Below are 6,373 nucleotides of genomic sequence, written 5' to 3'. Positions count from 1 at the left end.
TTGTATACTATGTTATTATTTGATAGTTTTGGAACAAATGTTACTTTATGGTGTACTTGTTATATTGTTAATGCGATAAGATTTTTTATGAAAAATCTAAGTGTTGTTATTGATTTTAATGATTCTTAAATATGAATTATTTCATTAGATCGAAAAAATAATTGTGCCGATGGAAAAAAAACACAGGCATTTGCAGTATAGTGTTGGCCAGACTGACAGCTCATGTTTTGTTGACAACAAAAAATGTTGACTTTAGCGTCGGACGAACTGACGCTAATATATTTATAGGATTCATTCCATTTATTGAAAATCATTAGTTGACTTTAGCGCTATTGATTTTTCTCAAATGATGTGTCAACGGATTATTACTAGTGTCAGATGTCCTATTTTTAACGTTTGTGCCTGCTTTGAGTTGGTTTGCATGACGCTAATTCGACGCTAAATCAATGGTAGTGTCAATTTTTTGCTCTTTAGCGTGAGTTTTTGATCGTCACTAAAAATAGTTTTGTAGTAGTATAGTTAAAAGTTGACCATTCACATGTTAATTAATTTAAATAGAAAGATGTATTTGTTTATAGTTTATCTCTTGAATATCTATTAAACAATATATAAGAAAAATTATAATACATTAATTATAATTTGCCGTACAATTCATATACAGAATAACAATATTGAAAACTTATAATACATTATTTATAACATCATCTTCCTTTGACAAACAGTACACAAAATAAATGTCTGTCATTGGTCAATTAATTAAAAAAATATGTATTTGATTATTAACATCTCTTGAGTAACTTATATATAAAAATATAAGAAAATTTATAATACATTAATTATAATTTATTGTATAAATTATATGCAAGGTAAAAGTTTATTACTCGCGCATAAATCTAAAAATTCATAATTCACAAATTATAATTTCCTACACAAACATACTAGGAACATGTGTAATGATTAAATCAATCCATTTTTAAATTAAATGATAATTTCAAACTTTTAATATTCAATTTAATCTAAATTTTTTATTATTATATCTATTTCATCATTAAAATTATTTTTAAAAATTAATATTTATTTGTATAAAATCAAATTCAATTTATGCACGATAACATGAACCCATGCAAATGCACAAATATTTTGCCAATTGTTTATCTAGCAATGCATCTACATCGATTACAATTGAATGCAACATTCACTTATATCATTCACCCTAACTTCTCATCTTCCTATCTACGTTTTTTTCTTTCTAATCATCATACAATCAAATCCAAAGGTATAACAACACTGTATATTTGTTTCCCCTCCTATTGAATACCTAAATTAGAGAAAACTTATAAGAAAAAAATTAAATTATAATAATATTCATTTATTTAAGTATTTTTAAAATAAACAATTGGATTTTTGTCTAATCCAAGATACACAATAGAATTACTCCACCAATGATTGAAGTCGTAAAAGGATCCCTTATATTTTGATTTTAGCCACCACCAAGAATGAACTTCGATATGTACCACTAGACGATTAAGATTAAAACAGTGCAAGTGAAAAACACTAGTATTTTGTTCCTTTCAAATTGCACAAACACAAGTCAATCGGATCATATATATATGTACCATGTTTAATTATGAGATGATTTATTGGTAATGAAAATACCCTCAAATTGATGCAAATGAATCGAAACCATATTGATTAGAGCACTAGGTACACCAATCAAGCTAAGATTTCAACCACACACAATAATGACTGATTTTCCAACACTCCACGTCTTGCAAGGTTATCTTTTCTAGTTAATTTGTTGTTCAAAAGCTTGACAAAGACTTAGAAGAAAATAAAATAAATTGATAAAACGTTTAAGATACCTTTAAAAAGCACAAGACAATCATTCATAGATAAATTACAACTCTTTCAACTAAATATATAATTCCTTAGAGACAATATCAAAATAGATCAAAATGATAATTTCATCATATTTTTGTGTTTTGAGCAATTATTTAAAACTTAATATATATTTAATATTTATAATTATTTATAATGTTTTATGTAATTATTTAAACCAAAAAAACTTCCCAAAATACTATTTAATCATCTTTGAAAAGCAGATAGTTAAATAACTTCCACTAGCAATAATGTAATAATGTAAACATGTCAATCATTAGATTTATTTGAAAGAATATCAACTTGCAAATATGTGATGGCACCACTTGTTGGTTAAGCGTGAAGTGAACTCATAGTCATCATAAATGTGAAGAAAGAAAATAATTCTTCCATTGTTTTTCTAGAATAACTCTTTTACTTTTTATTGTTCTAAGTGATTTATGAAGAATTGATGTCAAATAATTAAATTAAAGTATATTTGAGAATAATATTTAAGAAATAGATTTAAAAAATTAATAATAAATTAGAATTAACGAATATTTTATAACGTAAGTTATTTATCTTAAAACATTGCAAAGTTTATTTTTAATAATTTAGTTAACCTACTAAAAACATTTTCTGATGCATTTAAACGTGTATGCACAAGCCACTTGTATATAAGATAAGACAAGACAACCCATTCGTTAAGGAATAATTCGACGACGTTTTATTGTCCACGCATGATATATAGGCATCTTTTAATTTATTTGAGTGATGATTTGTGACCAAGGAAAATATTAAAAAGTAAAATAAAGTCCATATTAACTTTTATATATCATAAATGTTTTTTTAAGCAGTCTACATCATGACTCATAATTTGACAAGTGCTTGTCTCACTTTGTTTCAATCCCTTTATTAAATAAACACATATGATGACTAATCACATTATGCATATACTGACAAATTATATGCTTTTTAAAAAATATTATTTTCCATGGTACAATTTCAGTCTACGTAAAAAGCTACTTTTAAAAATTATTATATTTCTTTTTATATATATATATATATAATATTTCTAGGTAGTTGTTCTTATGTCATCGCTTTTAATCATTAAATATATTATAATAGTATATTATAATAATATATTTAAGTTATGATATTTGTTAACAAAGATTCATCTAATCGGTAAAGATTTAACTTGTAAATTTGGTGTTTGTATGTTTTCACTTAATAATCTTTGTAAATTTATTTTTTATATTGATTAAATTATGTGATTTGTATCTCTTGATCTTTTTTAGATGATCAAACTCGTGTCATTTGAATAGTTTAATTTGATATATAAGTGGATTATAATATGTTGCAAATAATATATATATATATATATAAATAGATTTTTAATTACTTGAATTCGACTATTCCACTTAAAATTTGAAGTATAAAGACTCATTTTTTTTAAGGTGGATAGTTTTACTTAGTTATCACATCACCAATGTGATAAATAAATTGTTAAATAAAAATTTACTCATACATTCACAAATATATTAAAAGTTATATATACTTTGCTTCAAAAATAAATTTTAAAATAAAATTAACAAAAATAAAAATAAACACCCTTATAAAAAAATAAAAATCTCATCACTTGAACCAATTAACTTGCAGGACCCGCACATTAACTAAAAAAATCCACCTAAATTGATCATAATTGAACCATCAAATTACAATGTTTAAAAAATCGAACCATATACCTAAGTGACAAAACTTATGAGTCATAATTTAATTGGTTGAACTAGATAACATTTGATAAATGAATATAGTGCTAAGTTAAGCTGTGTAAAAAAAACATCAATTAAATAAATTCACAATAATATAAAAAAGAATGTATTACAATTGTTTTTAATAAAAAGTATGAAAAAGAATAAACTGTAAGTTAAGCCCAAGACATTTACTATTAACATAACCTAGTCAAAAAATAATAATTGAAACATAACATAATTTATTGACCACACAATAACATAATAAAATGAGCCGATTTCTTCCCTTTCCTATTTTTCCAGTTTTCCTACTATTCTTCCCTCTTTTACTATTTTTCCATTTCCAATATTTTTCATCTCTGTCAATGAAATCGGTGTATCCAAGTGGGGTGGGTGTATCAATATTTTTCTCAATTCCACCCCACTTAGATACACCGATTTCATTGACAGTTCTTTTTATTGGTATTGGTTCCCAATTCTTTTTCGATTTTCTTTGTGTAACCATTTTTGATGTCGAACTAAACTAATCTAGTTTCCAATTCTCCGTTAAATCGGTCAGTCACATTCGATTTTTAAAATATTAATAATTTTGAGTATTTGATTAAATTGTGCCGTGGCCTAAAATTTCGAGTGTTTCTCGAATTCAATGGAGTCGCCACCAAAATTTATTTTTAAATAGGGAAAATATTGGGAAACCCTTAAAAATAGAAAAAAAAATGGTCTTTGAAACCAAATTTAAGTTCGGGAGTCGATTATGCGTAGGGAAGGTATTAGCACCCTACGACATCCGTTAAAAACGGTTACCTATAATTAATTGTGCAAAATTAATTTTAACTTAAGTGTATTTATTTTTCTTTATTATTAAATATGAATAACAATTATTACTATATTTAAAATACGATTTTAAAATAAATATTACTTAACAAATAAAGGAAAAATAAATAAATTTTTATTTATGTGCTTGACAAGAATGTGATGTTGCTCCTACGTATCTCCCGGTGCGATGGAGAAATCAAAGCTACGTAGTTCTTGATTAAAAAAAAACAAACGGATGTGTTGAATGTGTTTTAAAGAAAATTCGTTTAAATAAATAGAATAAAATAAAAGAGTTTGATTTGAGATAAATACTTTAAAATACGAGTTTTAAGACGATCAAGTTGTACAACTCGTGTCCTAAAACTCAAGGAATAAAGAAGATGTCACATCTAATTTAATCCTCTAAAAAATATTTTATTATTCTCGATTTTAAAATTGAGTTTCAAAACCACCAAGTAGTACAACTTGTGTTTTAACAACTCAGAGATAAAAATGTTACATCTATTAAATAAATCGATTTTAGATTAGTTCATTAAAATAAATAAATGAATAAAAAATAGAATAAAATAAATTAAAATAAATAAATAAAAAGAATTTTAAAACGGTTAAATTATCATAATATGTATTTTGAAGTAAAATCTAGTTGGTTTATCTTTATTATTAAATATAGACTAAAATCAAACTAATAGTAATTATTTTTGCCTAGGCCTGATTGTAAAATCCTTTCAACTTTAAATTAAAGAAAGCTAATTATTAAGGCTAAGCTGCCTATGCCTGCAAAACTAGCTAGCTGTATTCCCAGCTAATTATGATTTCAAACCCATTCATTTCAAAAGCAAAACAAACCATCCTTAGCCTCATTTCAAAACAAATGTAAGCATATCCAACAAAGCAAACCTCATTCCAAAACAAAAAAAGAAAACTCAGTTTCAATAAATCTACCTACACAAAATTTATTTTTAATCCTAAAACAAACTTCATATAATGTATCCTTTCATTTTAATAGTGAAATATAAACAAGGATAGAGAATAGAACAACAAAAATGAGAGTGATACACACCGAAAAGAAGAAGGCGGTAGCAATGCGCGGTTGATGGTGGTTAGCGACGGTTATCGGTGGAAGTGAAGGTGACTTCTGTTTCTCTCCTTTTCTATTTTTTATATTTCTAAATATATATGATTTTAATGGTGGAGATGAGTTGTTGTTCCTTCTACGTTCAACTATTTTTATTTCAGAATCTCTCTTTAAAAAATTTATCTTTTCCCTTCTTCTTTTTTTTTTTTTAAAACTCAACTCTCTTCTTTAGATGTGTTTCTTCCCCTCAAAAATCTCTGCCTTCTTTGTAAAAAAAAGATGTATTTATAGAGTTTTTTTTATCTGATTAGTTGCTTTCTTGGCTGTGTCTCTGTTTGAGTTTGAGCTTTCTAGTTCTTTGTTTGATGTTTCGTTTTCTTTGCTCATCATCTGCATTTTTCTGCATCTCTGATGCCTTCATAGTTTTAGCTTATTTGTTTTGATCTGTTGATTTGTTGAGCTTTTATTTGTCTTTTAGTTTCTTTTTTTAAACTCAAAAATTTGTCTCTTTGTTAACTATAATGTGTACAATGGCTGATTTATAAAAGTTATCTTTTTATTTCTCTATTTAGTTAAAACAGGAACAGATGTATCAATAAGCATGACTTGTGCATCAATGGCAGTCAACATCAACATAGCAGGGTTTGACAGTGAACAAAGTCAACATAGCATGGCTTGATCTGATTTAATTTTTATTGTAATTTATTTTTGACTTTATTCTTAGTTTGTAATTTGATTTGGTTTTAAAAACTCTAATTAGATGAAATTGTAAATTTATGATACATAATAAAAATATTTATTGTAATTATTTTTATTTCCTTTTTTAAATACATATTTCCTTTTTTATATTTGTTTTCAAAATGGACAAAATTAG

General features: G+C 25.5%; 1 long non-coding RNA gene across 1 annotated transcript; it reads left to right on the top strand.

Moving 5' to 3' along the window:
- The first annotated feature begins 5,215 nt into the window (after positions 1-5,215).
- LOC140919861 (uncharacterized) lies at positions 5,216-6,304 on the top strand. Its single transcript, XR_012162424.1, has 2 exons — positions 5,216-5,552; positions 6,072-6,304. It is a non-coding gene; the product is annotated as an uncharacterized lncRNA (long non-coding RNA).
- Positions 6,305-6,373: the final 69 nt, after the last annotated feature.

The sequence above is a fragment of the Cicer arietinum genome, chromosome 3, assembly GCF_000331145.2.
Source record: "Cicer arietinum cultivar CDC Frontier isolate Library 1 chromosome 3, Cicar.CDCFrontier_v2.0, whole genome shotgun sequence".
Taxonomy (NCBI): domain Eukaryota; kingdom Viridiplantae; phylum Streptophyta; class Magnoliopsida; order Fabales; family Fabaceae; genus Cicer; species Cicer arietinum.
Note: the sequence above shows the minus strand (reverse complement) of the source record. Positions and strands in the feature narration are given on the sequence as shown.